General features: G+C 39.7%; 1 long non-coding RNA gene across 1 annotated transcript; it reads right to left on the bottom strand.

The window, feature by feature from the left end:
* Positions 1-1,199: 1,199 nt before the first annotated feature.
* On the bottom strand, positions 1,200-18,040 carry LOC115364435 (uncharacterized). The gene is made up of 3 exons (XR_003928670.1): positions 17,963-18,040; positions 2,572-2,634; positions 1,200-1,298 (listed from the first exon to the last, which is right to left on the bottom strand). It is a non-coding gene; the product is annotated as an uncharacterized LOC115364435 (long non-coding RNA).
* Between the last annotated feature and the right edge of the window lie 1,871 nt (positions 18,041-19,911).

The following is a 19,911-nucleotide window of genomic DNA, read 5'->3' as shown; positions in this document are numbered from 1 at the left end:
CGATACGTAAGTGAATCGGCCACATTCAAGGATGCTGATTTAACTCTCAGTCTAAATTAAAACCCTCTGCAAGCATTAACTGCTGTAGACAAAAGATATAACATTACATTTACTGAACTCGCTAATGTTGGAGGAAGCTTTTTCTAGCACTGTGCCTGCTTATAATTTCCTGAGGAGATTATGGTGAAAGAGACAGCTGAACACTTTACAATAATTTACAAGAATGGAGAAATGAATGCCAAAATAATCGCCCCAAAAACAGACAGAGTAATAATAATAATGACAATGGCAGAAAGGCAATTTAACGCATACTATAAATGGTTCCTGCAATCGCTTTTATTCCACTATTATTTGAAAGACACTAATTTACTTCAATTTAAAGACTCTTCAAGTCATTATCTGTTGAAAGCCAAAACAAAGTCTGACCAATACTTTTATATGTACTAAGTGACAAAGGACTGATAAATCTGCATAATGGCATGTAATTATTACACTCGTCAAAGTGCAATTAAGGGCTGTTGGCACATGAATGGTACATTTTTCTCTAAAATATCCCTACCACTGATGAACAAGAAAAATGAATAATGGCCGTGATATAGCTATACCATCATTACTCACAGGCCTTTCATGGCAGATTTTGAAACGGAAAATGATGTGGACTTCATCAAAAATGCGGAGTATATTTAATGCTCTTTCAGGCTGCTCCTTCTCACCGGGGGCCATTATTTGTCATTATGATATTATATCCCATCATACTCTTATCCAATTTGACTTTTAGTACCATGGATGCATGCATTTTTAGTATGTGCAGCTGTGGTGGGAAATAAAAGCCTAATCCTGGTAGATCCCATGAAACTGCAAGACAGGATGAGAAGTGGATGTTAGTCAACCAGAGCAGCCTCTTGTTGAAGCTTTGTTTAAAAAAAACAAAAACAAAAAAAAAAAACAGGGAAGAACCTGTCTCTGCAACAAAGACTCCAGGTGCTCTGTTAGTTGGTAAAGCTGGTGGCAGACCGAAGACAAGAGAAAATGTTTGCAGTAGGGAAACCCTGACTAGTCAAAGGCCAGGATGTGTTATTTGGCCTTGCTGCTAAACAACGTGTCCAAACTCAAAGTGACACTAAAGGTTCTTTCCCTGACTGAACCCTTCCCTCGGCTTAAATTGCTGTACCTGTTTCTTTGTCAGTGAACTCTCTCACCTCTGCTGTGTTTCATCTGAAGTTCATCTGAGTCGGAGCATCAAGTCATCCAGCAGCCAGAAGGGAAACAGCTCTGTCCATGCTGACGGTCAGCAGGGTCTGTACGGTTAGGTCAGGAAAACACGTTTCAGATTAATTGGAAACAGGAATCCCATTCTTTTCTTTCTCGCTGTTTTGCTGTTTTACTTTTTCAGTGAAGGGTTTTGCTTTGCCCACACACTGTGCTCCGGCACCACTTCTACACTTTTAGACCAACAGTTTTGGACCACAGGTTTATACTTTTAGACCAACGCTTTTAAACAGGTTGGAGATGGTTCCGTTTGAGCGTGGCTTCTTTCAGGTTACGGTCAGGTAAGGACGGGCCATTCTGTAAACAATTTGCCTGCTTCAGGGCTGTTTTCAGCTCTGTCTGAAACTACGGGTCTAAAAACTGTGGTGGACCTCATCAGCTCCAGATTAATGCATCTCCTGTGTTTCAGGAGTGCCAGATTGATACTGATATTGACATTGATTTTGATATTGATATTACTGCACATATTCACAGCAAGGAAACACCCAGTATAAACACAGTCGGCCAACTACTGTAGCCACAAAACAAATACAACACAGCAAGGGTTAAATACTTGATTTTTGATCTGCTTTCTTGCTTTTTAATTAGAAATGGCAATCTTCCATTCATTCGCCTGCTTCGCTAGCATTTAGATTTTTATCCTCGTGTCTTTCAATCTACAGAATTCATGCATTTCTTTCTTTTTTTTTGGCAACTCAGGAAATGAAAATTTCAAAACAAATTCTATAAGAATGGTTTCTTCATCTCCAAAACAGACACATTTGGGGGGTAACAAAAGATGCTCTAATGCGAACTGTATTCTCTATTTTGATTCGATTTTGCAAGTATAAGTGAGTCCCAACCTCTTCGTTTGAAAGGAGATGCCATGTAAATAGAAATTCAGATGAAATTGTTTTATTCAGAGGTTTTATGGTAAGTGTGTTATGGCAGAATACTGTTAAAAGTAAGAACTCCAGTACATTATTCTGATGGCTGAGGGTATTAACATGAATGTCTCTCCAAAGTTTGTGGGCACACAACCACTACCTGTAATGTCTTGCTGATGCACAGCGTCACACTGTTCCACTGACTGAGAAGGAAAATGTAACGCAAATAGTGTTTATCAGGATATCATCTTGACTACTGTCAGTGATAACTGTGTGCATTTGCAGTTCATTGCATTGCAGTTCATAAAATGAGAGCCATGCTCTTGGTGGATGTTTCCCTGTCAAAATATAGCTTTCAGTCTGTCTGAGAATCCTCCTTGATCTTTCCTTTGCTGCATCTTAAAGTTGGCCTATACACCCAGGCAATGTGACTCACGCCTATTGTCTCCTCCTTCACACGTCCATGAATCTGTCTCCAGCACCTTCTGCCACACAGACCCTGCACAAAGCAACAAGGCAATTATTAGTCAAGTTTGGTAGATAGAAAATTTTCTAGTTCAGCAACTGTTTGCTCCACAGCTGTAATGCATGTTAAAAGGGGACGTGCAAGTCTGCAAACTGTGTAGATCTTTATACCAATTCACATTCGCCAAGTGTGGAGGCATTCATGTCAATGGAGCATGTCTGTAATAGACTAATAATGCAGTGCCCCCCTATAGTGGCTCAGTTAACAGTACGACAGATATGTTGTAAATCAAACCCTGTGTTGGCAGCAGACTGTCAGTCATTTTGAACAGGAGGTGGTTGTTGACTTAAGTTACACAGCACATGCATTATGAACAATATACTTTACGTTTCAACCAATTACTAAAACACCCCATTAACACTACATTTTATATATGCTGCAGTTGCAGTATTGTGCAGGAGTACTGATAACTTGATATTTTGGTAGCTAATTTAGATTAGCCAAATGTTGTATTTTGCACATTGATATATTGCCTGATCACAATTATAGTGTTTTTACCCTGGTGGCTATTTGTCGCCATGCTGCATCATGCAAACCAATATTTCTGTAGCTGTCACAGGTATGTAGACAAAAGGATGAAGTCAACATAAGCTTTTTACTCAATTATCTGGCAACCTATTACATTGTCAGTTCAGAAGAATTGTGCAAAGGGCATTGAATGTAGTTGCAAGAAACTTGTTTTTCAGAGTGCATTCATTGCAATTCATATTATTTCTTTTTTTGAGGGACAGTAGCCTTAACTGACTAGGCACCTGAACCAGTTTCATGGAAAGAATTATACCACCTCACCTCAGGCAGAACAAATATAAAGACACTGCCCTCAAAACAGTTTAGCCTTTTTGAGAGCTATTTTTAACTCCAATCAAGCTCTTCATGGCAGCCTGCTGACCCCTCAAAAGCCTAACTTTGACTTATATATCGTACATCTCTCACATCACCTTAGATTACTAGCGGCAACCTGAATTACAATGACACTGACCAAAAAAATATGCTTTAAGAGTATTCTCTTCGAGACACCATCCTCAAGCTTCAGTTATGCTCATTTGCATTTCCCTCAGCCTACAGGTCTCCATGGTTGATTTAATCTCTAGCAAGCAAGGGAAAAAAAATTCTTTAGTGCATGTTTCTGACAAAACAAACTGTGGAAAATCAGCCCACAAGAACGCCAGCTTGTTCTCCCACATGCCAGAGGCAAGCAGGTCAGAAAAGCTCTTCTGTACATTGTCAAAAATAGTGAATCAGAGGCTGGCTCTTTATTCTTGTGTGCCTAAATTATACTCAAGAGGATGATCCAGCCAGATGATTGAGTCGGAGTAAGGACACTGTGGTGTTGGGGTGAATATGTTTACTGTGGCTTACAAGTTGAGAAATTTCCCTCTAGTGTTGGAAGATTAAAGTGAAGGTTGGTTTAAAGCACTTTGTGGAGGCTACTGGGGATCCAAATGAAGAATAAAGGCAGGAAGAGAATCGATGAACTGACAAAGTGAAAGAGTGACTGGAATATAAACAGATTATTGCTCCTCCTCTATTATCTGCTTATCTTCACATGTGCACATGCATAGTTTAACGTGTGTGATATTCATAATGCTTTCTGATCCACAGTGAGGAAAAATATACTGATGCTCATGAAACAGATCCACAATGACAGCCACTGGTGAAAGTTCCTGTTTCATTGGATTAAGCTATTTCAAGAAAGGCCGTCATCTGGGCTCTTGGAGAAACGCTTTGAGCATCTTTGGATTTATCCCCATCAAAAAAGTCGCGTAACTGCAGAAAGCATGAGAGGAGGTCGTAAGATAGGCCGTCATCTGGGTTCTTGGAGAAACGCTTTAAGCATTTGTAGATTTATCCTCATCCAGAAAAAGTCATGTAGCTGCAGAAAGCATGAGAGGACATTGTATTTGTGCAAAAGAAAGAAAGGCAAGAAATGCCAGCATGGGTGTTCCAAACCCTTAATTTAATCTATTGCATCTTCTCTAAAGCATCACAAATCAGAAATTTTAACTCCAAATTTCATGATATAAAACATACAATGTAAAGAACTAAATTCACCCAGCTGTTTCAACACTTTTGCCACTGACTGTACACGGCTGCTTTGAGTCAGCCTGTGAAGTGCTGGTCACACCTACTTTACCAGCTTAAATAAAGTTAAGAGAAATCTAAATTCATTGTGAGGGCAAGAATATTGAATTTTGGGAGCCTCTTAATTCATCAGAATGAAACAGCTCGGCTCCTTATCAACTGGATTACATCATGAGAAGCCCTGGATCGGATGTGAAAGTACAGATAATTGTGAAAACCCTAAGAACCGGCGACGTCACCTGGACTCAAATGGATTTTCTTACCTGCTCTAATCAATAAGCCTTCCGACCAGTGGTGAGCGGCTTGACATCTGTGTGACCTCCCAGTAGGACTCTCTGACCAGACTAAGACCTTCTTATTAAAATGTCATCTGTGGATCCAGCCCTCGCCTCAAGGACCAACTGTACCACTGTACCTTCCTGCTTTAGGTTTCACAGCCACATTGATGGCCTGACTAACTAGAAAGGAGAGAGAGAGAAAATAGAGAAAGCTTTGCCGTTTTTTGTCCGACCTTGCAGCATCTTGTGCATCCCTCAGCAAAACAGCTGAGGCTTGATGGAGAGGCGACATCAGCACCATACTGCTTTGCTTCCCGTAGCAAAGCCAGAGTTTCCTCATAGTGACAAAAACAGGTCCAGTGGGGCTGCCAAGGGATTAAGGATTTTTCCCAGGCTCAAAGCACATCCATTTACTCAGCACCAAGCAGAATATTGATGTAGCTGGATGCAGTAAAGACAAATGGCAAGAAGAAGAAGTTAAAATGATTAAAGGTTGGATTTGGACTGTCATTTACGACGCAGTTAGTTTGTGGTTTAAAAAAAAAAAAAAAAAAAAAAATGCAACCTGCCTGCCTTGAAATTATGCCTGTTCATTAATCCTCGCCATATGTGCCTTGGCTCATAAGTGTATTAAATCCCTGGTGCGCGTGGAGGAGCGTTCACAGCTGCAGACAGAGATTGCATGTCTGAGGCGCTCTAAGGACAGGTCATTCAGACAATTTCAGTTTCAATAAGAACGTTTCATTTCTGTCTGGCCAGACAGTTTTTATGATCTGCTGTCAGCAGTGACAAATGAGGTCATTCAGAAATGGGAAAGAGTATGTTTGAAACAGTATGTTTGACTCAAAACCCTGGTTATCTAGCCTATACAGCAAGTTTTGTACATACTTAGTCATACTCTACGATCCACTGAGCAAATGTGATATCCAAAAGGAGCAGGTGTTACAGAATAATCAAGAGTTTCTCTGAGGGCTTGCACATAAATGCCAAGTTTCATTTTCATGTTCTCATTAAAATATGAAAAAGAATCACCACTAAGCAGTCATTTCCTCTGTTACTGTAATCAGTCTAGTATAAGGCTATTCATTGGGCCTGAATTTAAAATGAAGACGGGCCAGACATTTTCAGCAGCCACAGTGCACTCACTGTAATTTAAATACGCTGGTTTGGCATTTGGAAATGGTGGTAAAATAAACAAATATTTGCCAGTCCAGGCCGGGTTAAACCAATGGTTTTCATTATCAGTTTTACATTTCAGGGTTGGAAGAGCCATATTTTCAGCAGAGTATTCGCCTACTTGTGACTGTCAATACCCAGATGTTGTGAAAAGCAACTAGCTGTGGTTGGAATTGCGTCAAATGAGATAACACTGATTTGTGAAAGATATACTGGTGTTTCTCACGGTGGTTTTGCTTCCTGCTTATTGATTTTAGATTACACTTGCAGTGCAGTAACCATTTAGGCTACACAAAAACACTGCTATTAATTTTTTTTTAATTAAATAAAATTACTTTTTAAATATTAAATGCACTGTTATCATTATTATTATTATAGCCTATTTGATTCACTCAGGGCCACTCGGAAGTTGCCTCTGGGCCGGATGTAGCCTACAGGCCGCCAATTGAACAAGCTGATCTAGAGTATTTACCCCTGATTACAGAAGCTGTTGCCTCCACACCACAAAGCCACATCCTCTGAAAGAGACGACTCTTATTTTGGAGTTTCTCTCTGTGGTTGGCAGCTGCAGCCCACCTCTAATCTGAGGTAGGATCACTCTTCATCTGACACATCTACAATTTTATTCCTGACCCCCCCCTCCATGATTGCTGCTGGATACAACAGTTTAACTGGAGTCTGACTGCTCTGCTGCCTTCGTGTGCAACATGGACTGTTATTCAGTAGCATTCAATGTCATCACTGTGATAAATAGCCTGTCTATATATCTGCCCAGGGAGAGGGGGGAAAAAACTGAGCACACATCTATAGTTTGGAATCAGCATTCTAAACCACAGGACATTTGACCCAGAAGCAGATGGGTGGACCAAAGATCAAGCCAGAGATGAATCAGTCTAATAGCTGCTGACGTGTCAGTATTGTCAGTATTCATGAGAACATTTGACAACTTCTGTAAGTACCTGGTGTAACCCTCTCTTCACTGAATCCCACTCTTACTTATTTCTCCCCCCAGAATTTCTCTCTAACAAGGTCATAGTATGGGACAGAGGAATGTGGACAAGGCATATTGGGTGATCTGGGACTTTTAGCTTATGTATGATACTAATTATAACTCACTGCAACTCATTCTAGACGGGAACATTGGCTAAATGCCTAAGCGGTAGATGGAACTGTAATGATCTGAATGATCAAAAGACATTAAAAGACCATACCAGGGTTATTTTGTGTTTTTCCTATCACCATTAATGCCTTGGAAAAGTTTAAAGCCGTCAATGTATTTACGATGGGCAGACACTGCGACTGCAGGGATAGACACTAATATTCTTAAGCACTGTAAAGGCCCTAAAGTAGTGGCCAGAGTACATTTTTGGTGTCCCAAATGTAAACTTATGTAAAAACAATACAATACGGTGTTGAAGATCATGTTCTCCTACTGTCTACTCCCCACTAGACATAGTTGTCTCTCCATGTGCATATTTTCAGGTGATGTAACTGCAAGGCGTGCAGCTATGCATCTTTAAGTGCTCTCCACGTTTCCCATGAATCGTGATGAGGTGTTTCCTGAAGGCATTGTTTCGGATGAAAAATGAGCTAGTCTTCTAGGCGAGTACACACATCACATTCTTAGATATGTCATATTAAGCCACTAAAACTCCTGCTTCCATTTACTCCTAAATTTTTGTAGCCATTTCGTTTTTCTCATAGTCCACCTGTTGTGTTTCTGGTTCTTCGGTAGCAGTTTGAGTAACTTTAAGCTTGGTAAACCCATACTTGAGAAGCCCTGACATGGCTACCCTGCTAAAAGTATAGTGCTCATATGAGACGTTTGTGGAACTGCATAGTTGTGTTGGTGAAGGTGGGTCGCCTACATTGAACAGACATAGGTCCCAACTGTTTTCAAACACACATCAGACATACTGCTGTCTTAATGATTGTAATTCATTATTGTATTATTGTATTATTGTATTATTGTATTGTATTGTATCCCACCCTTTCTCCAACACGGTCAAGAAATCACCAAAAATCTGTTGTTATCCCTTGCTCACCCAGACCGTGCACTATCGATTGCACTTTGAGTTATGTGCCACTGGTTGACAAAAATAGACCTCACTGTGTTACCTTAATCAATGGATTATCGACTGACTAAATGAGGCAAATGCCCAAATACACTGGTGGGTTTAAACTCTTCATTGGCATTAATGGCCACAGGAAACTAAAATTACACTATAACCTTTAAGGTCGTCCATCCAAGACCATCTAGATGCATTTCTCTCCTCTAGCTTTTTGTTATTTCATTTTTTTTTTTATCTTAAATCTGTCTAAAATTTTAATGTAATTTTTTAAAATGGATGTCATTTTTACTGACTGATGCTATTTTTATTCACGTTCACTACATAACAGTTGAATGAATGATGAGGTGGTGATCTTGACAGCATGTGAAAAACTGCCTCAGTATTGATGCATGTGGCTTGGGCTCAAAGGCAGTGTGTGTGTGTGTGTGTGTGTGTGTGTGTGTGTGTGTGTAGTCGCAGTTGAATGGCAACTGTTTAGGGCATCTCTTAACAGTGGTTGGTGTTGTTTGTTGCCTGAAACTATAATTTAAGTTAAGTGAGTTCCCCAACCGTATAAATTAGAGTGGCTGTTCCTTAAAAGCATCCTGGAAGGCAGGTTATTTGAAGGAGACCTGCCAGGTTTAAAGGACTATGCCTCTCATATTTTGACTTAGTGTCGAGAGTTGCAATCACATCCGTGCCCTGGTGGTTCACTGTGTAGACTACGTACCACGTGACGCTGGTGATGGGTCGCAGCAGCCTGGGTTTGGGACCGCCCCAGGCCCTTTGCTTTGTGTCATCCCCTCTCTCTGCCCTGTCTTTCCTGGCTGTCTAATGGAGCAGAAATGCTCAAAAATAATCTAAAAAACGAGATTTGTAATTGTATCTGTCTCTTGCAACTATCATTTGCACGAGTGTATACAGAATACGCTTTGTAGCTTAGTAGTTAAGGTTAAATTATCCCTATTCACTCAACATGTACTTTTCTTAAAATTACTGTAAATCCATTAAAATCTGCACACTAGAATAAAACTATTTTTTCCAGTTGCATTCAACTTATGTTCAGCTTTTCTCTTCAGCTTTGTTTTAAGTAGTTGGAGGGCAGAACACAACCCTAACCCTAACATGAAAATTCAAAGCCCTCTTGAGGCTTTGAATGCCAAACACATTTAATACAAATTCACAAACTTTGAGTGATCATGATTTTGAGAGTTAAACAGCAGGCCTAACTTTTGAGAATCAGCTGTGTGTAGCAACGCTCAAGTTTCAAGGAGAAGCTTTTCACATTTTTTGAACATCAATAGGATTCAGTGGCTGTAAGTTAGCCTTGACTTCTGCGCTACCAAAGCATGTTCTGTGCACACTTATGCAACTAATATTTTGTCAGGTATTATATGATTGAAAAAAGGACTTCTATGGCCCTGTAAATTCAGATCAGCCAGTCTAAACAGATGGACATAAAGCCTTTGTAGATACTGGCCAGAAAGAAATGTCCTCAGGAGGGCAGAAAAGAGGAATAGAGAGGCAGGATTAATTGTTATGTTGTTCTGGAAACACACAAATAAGAAAAAGGATCTTTTTTCTCAGTCAGTCATATAAGACAACAGAGAACACTGGAGATTAATGCTTCACAGCACCCAGTCATATACAAATGAGCTGTGATGACAGAGTGCACAAAGCTGTTTTCAAAATGACTGTTTTCATAGATCTACAATGTGTTTCTTCAGTTAGATCAACGCAGAGTGAAATATCTTGTGTGCAATGTGATTTTTTTTCTCATATTCAGACAAACAAGCAATGGTAAATTATTAGCCTCCACTGTTTTGGTCCTAGGTCTTCCGTATTTATCACTAGAGTCTATCTCCTGTGTACATCTCTTTTGTGCTCTGGATGACTTGGAAGGAACTCCTTAAACAAATAAACCGGTGTTGCAGCTGTACACTTGAAAGTCGGATAATGGATCCAGGAGTATTCCTAATGTTTTCAAGAGCACTAACAGTGAGCAAGAGAGCAGCCAGAAAGCTAACGAGTGCCCTGTGCTGCCAGCGGAAGCTTTAACTCCAAGGGCGGTGATCAGGCTGAGGACGTGAGCGCACAATGAGAGGAGTCAAAACAACTGAGAACCTTCTGTAACACAACGTCCCAAACACCAGCCCCATGCTAATGAACCGTGTCCACACAAAGTCGCGTCTGTCTCATCAGTTATCTTAATCCGAGCACTTTTCCAGGCTACACAAGTGGAGCGACCAGAACCCCCGGGGAAAGTTATGACTGGAACAAATCAAAGCTATTGACTGCATGCCTGCAGTCAGCCTAAACGTGGCAGACAGAGAATGTGCCTGATGCAAATAAAGTGAGCCGTGTCTGCTGGGAGATCCAGTGAGGGGCTGGCAGCAGTTTTGCCCCGAGAATATCAGGCATATCAAGTCTACATCTCTTACATAAGGCCCTTGTTGATTACAGCCTCATTTCTAACCACGTCCATTTATTTTTCACGTTGCCAATGGACCTTCAGAGGGGCTGTTGTGACTTTTCGGATGGATTCATCAGTCTAAGACAGGAATGAGCAAGCACCTTAGCAGCGAAAGAGCAGAACACACTGTATATCCACACTGACAGCTCCTAGTTTTTTAGTCCACAACATACCATTAAACCACCGTACATCAACAAACATACATTTTCTGAAACATCATACTGCACAGTAGCAGGCCTCGTCCCCTGCGATAAACATTTATCCACAGTGGCGACTGGGGTATACAGCAATGTTCGGTTTGATGGATTTTTCTGCCGTGAGCAGAAATCATGTCTCCTTATTCCAAGAATGCATTGTGTTTCTTTGTACTGTAAACCACTATGTCCTGGGGAAAATATAGCATGAAATATTGGTTGCACAACATTGAGCCCATTAAGAGGAGAGTCCATTTAACATCTACTGTGCGTGTACGGATGTCTGGTAAATGACTATAGGATTTTGATTAAGTCTTTGTTGAAGTGTGCATGTCAACTGTAGTGAGCTTTGGGGGCTGCTTGATGGCCTTCTACACTGTCATTTATCATTCATAGCATATTATTATCATATCATACAATTCGATGTACCCAGTTGTGTTTTAGTTCTGCCATCATTAAACTTTTACCGACAACACATGACAGCTAGCCCAAATAATGTGTAGATCTCGTGCCATTATGAGTTACGAAGAAATTAATCTAAACAGGCTACTTAATGGTCTCAGGAGTTTGATTAAAAGGCTATCAGCTGGAGTTTATGTCAGCAGTGAAGCAGTCCCTGTTGTGGCGAAGGCGGACATCAACAGGCAATCTAAAGACCATGGGAACCAGGGGCCTCTAATCTTCCCTGTAATGGAAAAGCTTGGATATGATGCAGCCAGAGCACTTGATTGTAGACAGAATTAGGCCACTGCAATTATGTCTCAATTGACTCTGTTATCTATGGGTACCTCCATCTCCATCCCTCTATGGATGTATGTACAAATGTTCTGCCCTGGGGTTAAGTGTTTCCAATCTTAACTGCTCAGAGGTGATGGAGTGTCTCAAGAGCCACACACACACACACACACACACACACACACACACACACACACACACACACGCACACACACACACACACACACACACACACACACACACACACACACACACACACACACACACACACACACACAAACAAACATACACATACACAGTCACTGTGAAATAGAGAAAGAAAACTTATTTTGCCTTGCAGATCATTTTAAATTCAATTTCAGAAGCTTAACATCCCAAATGCCCACTCCAGGAAAACTGAGATTGAAAAAATCGATCCTCCAGTAACAGAAGCCAAGTTTTCATGTGAGCATCATGCCTCCCAAATTACTCTGGTCACAAGCTGCGCCTAAATATCCGAATCATGAAAAAGTAAGTAAATAGATTATGACAATGATTACGGTTATATAAGGCTTTTATGGAGGCAAAGTAATGTGCCTGGAGGGGGGAACGACTCCACGATAATGCCTGCATCTCATTTCTGCTCATTTTCAGTAATCCTTGAAGATGTGGCCATTCGGAGATGGTGATGCACTGTAATGTGCGGTATTTGAAAAAAGTGTTATCTCATATTTAAGTCTGACAAACTGCTCTTTAAAATGACTGGTAATTCTCATTGTTGAATATGCTCAATGATCCCATGCTTACTGAAAAATGGAGACATGCTGACATTGGCTCTCTATTCTACACTTGGCTCATTGTATTACAGCCCACCAATGACAAATTGTGTGTGTTGTTTTTGTAAAGGTGAAACATAGGGCATAAAATTACTTAGTGCTAGTACGCATATTATTAGCACTAAGTAATTACAGTATATGCTTTGTATAAATAAATATAACACAGAATGGCAAAGACGAGGCATCTGCAGAAAAAAATAGCCTCTAGGTGGCATTCTAGACCACAAGCTAATTACCCAATATGAGTAATAATGCTAATATGATACCTACAATAACACAGTCTGTCAGTGGTGCTCTACACAACGTGGTCTTGCGCCCATGGCTATGGCGTGCATACGGCAAGCAGGCAACACAATTAGCTACTTGCCGCTGATGAAGTTCTACCTAAGCTCAGGTTACACGATGGTAATCACTGTAACATTTACATACATGTGTGCTGCTAAGCACTCACACTACAGTGGATGCACATTATTTCCATAAAACACAACTGAACCTCCACCATGAGGTTGGAGCTGCACACTGGAGCATGAAACAGCCAGAGGAATAATTAATGAGGCAAGTGGAACTTATCAAAAATTCAAGAGGCCTTTTTAACGTCAAGTGGTGAAAGTAACCAATTACGGTTACTTGTATTACTTTTATACTGTACACTGTTATATTACACTTTTTTGTGTAGCTATAATTTTACTTTTACTTAAATACATTTTGCTTAAATATTATACTTAGCTGCATTTTAAGGTCCCTCTCCACTCAAAAATGAGTTTTTCTTGTGTTTATGCCCCCTAAAATGTCTGACCTTTACTGCGCTGACTAGTATCTATGCAAAGTTTGTCATGAGAGGTGTTTTCACAATCTTCTACTGAAGGTGGAGGTGATTGTGCACGCCTCTAAAATCTGAGATTAAGACATACCCCGGGTGAGCGACGTTTGGTGCTTCACAAATTTAACAGCCAATTTTATGAGCTGACATGGTGCTGCTTTGCATGTCATTGGCTCTGGCCCTGCGGATTATCACTGTCAGTGTATTCAGTAAGGGTGGGTATCGATTGATCAGTGCATTGCAATATATTTTTTCACAATTCAATATCGATTCAGAAAAGCCTCTGAATCGATTCAACCCCTTAACGAGTAGGGGCCGCGGTGAGCAACACCTCCGTGTGATTCGCGTTGTACAGATGGAAGTTGCACTGTACACAACTACAACATGGAAGCAAGTAGCAGCAGCATTAAGTCGGCGCCTGTGACTTTAAAATCTGACGTTTGGGCTCACTTTGGATTTAAATGTAACCCCAGAACACAGATAACAGACAAGAGTCAAGTCGTGTGTAAACTGTCCCAGGCAGTATTAAAGTACTGCAATAATACCATGAACCTGAGCAATGTTATGAGTTATACCATGGCTGTTCATATGGACATGAAAATAAACAAATAATTATTTTTGAAATTATCAACAGGTACTCTAATGAAGTAATTATGCATTTCGACTTATTACTGAATCGATATCGAAGTGTTTAAATCAATATCGAATCGAAATCGAATCAAATTGTTATCCAAAGAATTGAAATCGAATCGAATCATGAGGTTCTTAACAATACCCAGCCCTAGTATTCAGAGCTTTCCCACAGTTATTTATTTCCCAAAAAACCAACAACAACAACTTGAAATGGCTGCTTCACTTGAGCAGCATTAGTGTAATTAACAGATTCGCTGGGGGGAAAAAAATGTTTTTCATGGTCAGATTTTCAAACAGCAGATGACACCTCTGTGTTCTGTGAACAGAGCTCCGGTCACGAGCCGGTGTGCCAGCAGGCAGGCAGGTGGGCAGGGACTATTTGCTTATTCATAGTTCCACACATTTTTATTGAGGCCATGATTTACAGTTATATTTAAGCAGTTTTAAGGCAGTAAGGGATGTTTTTTCATGAAAAAAATATAAATATGTAATATTGATGATCAGGGATTATTTTTAGGGGCTTTATAAATGTTGTGTGTGTCAACAGGATGTGCTCTCATCCTGTTGAGTTTGATTGGTAGAGATCTTACAAAGTTATTGTTTCTAAACAGAAAATCACTAACTTTTAGTACATTACAAAAATGAATTCCTTTTACTTGAGTAGATTTTTTACAGTACTACTTTTACTTCTACTTCTAGTAAAATATTGCAGTAACCATAGTTACACCTGAGTTGCAGCTTCTAGCTCTCTTTCCACCACCATTAATATCTACCATTAACATGCTCCAGAGTAAGTATAATTAGAATTATAGCTTATCAAATATCATCTGCAGAGCTTCCTTAATGGTTAACCAGTGCAATTTTCATCTTTTTTTTTTTTTAATTGTGATTGCATTTTAATGTCGTAGGAATGGCTAAAGCACTGTAAGGCAAAGCATTAGGACCCTTAATTGCAATAAAATAAAATGCTAGATTTAATCAGGAAAATTAGCACTTAGGAAAAAAATAGAAGCAGGGGAGTGCTGCATTTTAAAACTAAGTTCTGCCAGAACATGCTTATAGATGGAAAGGGTTTATGGAAGTGAATTTGTCAAATTCACACTCATATCGTAATCATAATATCCTTTTCCTTCCCAAAGGGTGAATATATGCTGCACTGCATGGCATATTATATTTATTATACTTATACTGTATGTCTTTGGTGATAGGGAATGCCTGTTCTTTTAAATAATTACATTTGAATTAGTCCTTTTCCATCTATTTTTGTTGCTCGAGGCTTCTGTTTGTGCTTTATTATGTTATCAAGAATTCCAAAATACATCCATAAACCACAAAAACCAGCTGGTAAATTATTCCTGTTGCCATTATGAGCTGTACCACTACATCTCTATTAAATTGATTCATCCATGTGATTGCTCCTGAGGATGTCAGATTAGCCCCGGGGGGTGTTATATTATCTGAAGAGAACAATACCTTCTGCAAAGGACAGATAGGCAAGATTCACAACATCACCCCAAAGTGCTGTTGTGATTAAATCTTATCTTTAAAATTAGAACATCTTTTGCTGTTTTGTCTGTATTTCTTGAAAGCCACAAGTGTGCTGTGCTGTGGCTGCCCTGTTTGATAAGTAAAAGTTTTGCATGACCAGATTTAAAAAAGAAAAAAAACAAGCAGGACACTCAAATGTTCTACAGATGGTTTGCTCTGCTGATTTCATCTTTCAAGAAGACGATGTTAGAGTAAAAATGTCTTGTCCTGATGAGAGACCAGTCTCTCCACCGGCGATAGCCTGATGCTTGGTGTCATTTGGGAAGTAATAAAAGCTATGCATACATTATTCAGATCAAAGAAACAAGACAGCTTTCTATGCAAAACAAAAATAATTCTGATACTGACTACATGAATGGACAACTTGTGTCCACTCTCATTGTTCACTCAGTTTCTGCTGTCTGTATTTTATCTTCACCATTCTTCCCAATCTACTTGACAGTGTGCGCTCCCAGGAATCGTAATCTTGATTACATAGCGGTTTTCTCGGCCAATGTGGTTTCCATCCTCCGCACAAAGCTGGCTGGACGTGAAATTGGCGTCAAAACAGTTCACAGCACTGACAGCTTCTCCAACTTGGCATGTGTATAGGACATGGGATTATTGTGGTGATGGGAAATAGGGGTCGGAGGGATGGGAGCAGAAAAAAGGGGCAGAGTTATCTTTGTGAGGCAGGTGGAAATAATTCAGGACTTATGGAAACCGTGCGGTTCACACCTTACTGTGGATAGAGGGGAATTAATTGAGCAGTCCAAGGAGTGTGGAGTGGAAACAGAGAGTGGGATAATGTTCGCCAGCTGATCAAACAGCTCCAGTCACGCTTTCCTGCCTCTGCCTATTCGCTGCATCAACATCTGTCATCTACTTGCCATGTGCCCTCCTGACCACAAATAACAAGTGTGTGTGTGTGTGTGTGAGTGTGCATGCGCATGCACCTGTGTTTCCGTGCGTGCACTACTTTGATTCCTTTGTTCTTCACAGGTGACAGGAGATTGAAGGATAATTATTTGAATTGCGTCTCGAATCAAGATGACGCACCATAAATATTCAGTGCATGTACCTGAGCATCCGTAATGCGGTTTATTAATACAATATTCAAATCAAACGATGTGATATAACCACTGACGCTTGATTGCTTAACTTTTTAATTTGCGTCCAGATCATTTGCTGTTCCTATCTAAAGTTGTGTAGAAAGACATTTGCTCACCTCACCAAGCTTTGCTAAGATTTTGGAACTACAATACAGCTCCATGGATTTCACGTTTCTCTTTGTTCTTATAGGGATGGCAAATCCAGTTAAAAATATTGATTTTCTTATTTGGTATTATTCTTGAGTACTATCATCATCACCCACCAAAATTTGAGATTTTCTAAAAGTCAGTAACTGCAATACAATGAAGTTTTAGGGGCTGTATTTTTTACAGTGATAATGTACGTTACTGCAGGGCTGGGCACTGGGGACTGAAATGGCTACACATCTTACTAGCTCGGCAACAATATGTTAATAAATATTTTTCATAGGTGACATTGCTGCAGTGCTCACCTGCTAAAAATGTACACTTTGGAGGCTTGTAGTAGTAGAGTTGATTTGGGAGTTAATGACTGACAGTGTTGCTAGCTAAGGTTTCAATAAGACTGAAATATTTTGCAAGCCTTTGCCTCTTCAGATGTTATGTTAGGTTTGTAAAGTAATCCTCAGCAAAATGGTGGATTTATATGCAGGGACAGCACAAAATTGTTGTGCCGTGCAAATGAGATAATAGCTACTGAGTCAAAGATGACAGAATCATTTCAAAAGAAAAAAAAGTCAATTCCCGCACACACGTTCTCTCAAGATATGTCTGGAGAAAGGCTCTTGTAACCAAAATGTCAAGTGACTCTTTTTAATAAATCAACACAGAGCTGAAAAAGTGTGTGTGTTATAGTCTGAAAAGGGGGGGATTTGAATGAGACACTCCGACACGATGCTCTCCTTCCAGTTGCTTCATTAGGAATATGTGAAAATTTACAGAGGTACAACATTTATATAAGTGTAACATAAGAACAATAAATTTTCTTTACATTGCAAGCAATATTTTCAAATATAATTTTCTTTTTTTTCCTTTAACAGTAGAAATCAGTAGAAATCACATCAGGTAAATATTCAGAATACCCTGTGTAAATTAATGAATAAACATGCATTGTCAAACCTGAGTGTACTAAATGGATTTGCTGTAAAACACACTTAAAGGGTGAGTTCACATCATATATAACATGTACATAAACACCAACAGCAGCGACAACGCTTCAAAATGTGCGTCACACCGAGCTAGTCAAGCTGCGCAGTGTATGCTGTGGCTATGCTAGTCACTTCAGCTAGCCGTTTACAAAACATTAATTAACATGCTTTTCATGCCTTTAAAACACTCAAATTCGCGCCACTAAGCTAGCAGAGCATCAATCAACATGTGAACAAACATACACCAAAATACACAACAATAAAAGTTTACTTAATACCTGAAAAGGGGGGGATTTGAATGAGACACTCTGACATGATGCTCTCCTTTCAGTTGCTTCATTAGGAATGAGGCATCGTGCGCAGAGCTCCCCCTTCCGGACTTTGCAGGCATCGCCAATCGAACATGGATTTTATCTTTCTCAGGGTCAACCAGCCGATAACAGATCAAATCATTACAGGTATTTATACACCTTTCTAAACATTTTCTTCCATATCAAATGTATTAAACATTTTTAAAATTCTTGTACACGTCTTGCATTTTAACATTTTTTTGTGACTTTTCTTCCACAGGACATTTTTATACAACCTCTTGTATTTTTAATAATAAAGTATTATGAATGAATTTCTCCTTGTCTGTGTCTGATTTTTAATCAGATTTTTTTTTTTTTTTTTTAAATGTTTTTGAATACCTTATGAACTTGTTTTTGTAGTATCAACCAGCTTTCTGATGAAATCAATCTATCACATGTGCAGAAGGTAGCATCCCTTTAAAGTTGTAAAAGATACTAGGTTGACCATCACAAATCAGAGTGGTAAATGATAGATTCCTGGTCAATATGATTTGCAATAATATACAATAATATGCAATATTCTCATCACTTTCAGGTACAACCCAAACATACGGCGCAGTCACGCCACACGTATTATTAGGACCCAGAAAGTCCAACAGTTCAACAGTTGGCCTTTCCTGTGGACGTCCCAAGTTCGATTTGGTCGTGGTAAAATCTAGATATATCTATATTTTAGATATAGATATATCTATATTTTAGCAAAACCACACAAAGAGGATATCTTTCATGCTAAGGTCAGTATGTTAAATATAGGACATGTTTCCCCATGACCATCCCTGAGGAGGTACAAATTACTGCCAGTTGCATTAGACATCTTCTTAATTTAGAGCTGTGTTATGTCACCAGCGGAGACAAAGACGCCCCTGGCCACAGGTCAGCCATTCTTCACAGAGCCGTCAGCAGCAGGCAGGAAGAAAGCCCTCCGGAGTAGCAACCAATTATTCATCGATTACAAAAGAGGGTTGGCATTTTTGGAGTGGGTTATATAAAGGCTTGGAAGTGGCTTTGACTGCGGTTTTATTGTCACTGGCATGGGTTTGTTTATTTTGAAGAGTTTTTAGAGAGGTTATATTAAACTCATGGCTGTTTGATGTCCAGTGTCCATGCAAATAATCTGAAAAAAAAAAAAAGTTGCCAAATTTGGATTTAAAGTTGATATACTGATTTACTGAAAGATGAAGGACTTCTGTTGAATCAATTCAATGATTTGGAGATGAATTCCACCCTTGGATATACACTATTTATCATGTTTAAAGTATTCAAGTAATTATTGCGTGATGAAATGTTGGCTACTATTTGGTGTACTCACTTTCCCTCACGTTAGCTCATCTGCATCTATTTAAGTTAGTGATTTACTATGATTTTCAGAAAGCCCTTCTACAGCTCCAGGAGACTGGACGTGAACTTGTTGCTTTCAGTCGAAGTGGGTGTTAGGGCATATAAATATAGGGTCCACTCCATTTGGCTGTGCAGTGCTTATTACGTAGTGGCAATGGTGTATAAAACCCGTTAAGTGGAGTGCAATCTTTCAGCAACAAACACATCATATTTGACACACTTGACAGCTGAGTAATAAATGACAATGAGTGGAGTAACTGCTTCCCACTTTTGGTTGAAGCGGTCTTAGTTGACAAGGAGAAGCAACACCACACAGCGTGCAGAGGAGTTATGATTTCGTGAAAGCTCAAATGGCACTTATCATTTTGTGTTTTTTACCTGTCTCCATCGCTCACCGTGTTTGGTCAGCGTGTGTGTTTTTGTTTGGTTATGTGTCCTCGCCAATCTTGCTGAATATGCGCCACTGGCATGCACCGCTCGTTTTTAAATGGACTGGAAACCACGACCACACCGGCCAAAAAGTGTTGCCAAATGGAGCA

This window comes from Myripristis murdjan, chromosome 8 (genome assembly GCF_902150065.1).
Source record: "Myripristis murdjan chromosome 8, fMyrMur1.1, whole genome shotgun sequence".
Lineage (NCBI taxonomy): Eukaryota > Metazoa > Chordata > Actinopteri > Holocentriformes > Holocentridae > Myripristis > Myripristis murdjan.
The sequence above is the reverse complement of the archived record's forward strand: the minus strand, read 5'-3'. Positions and strand labels throughout refer to the sequence as shown.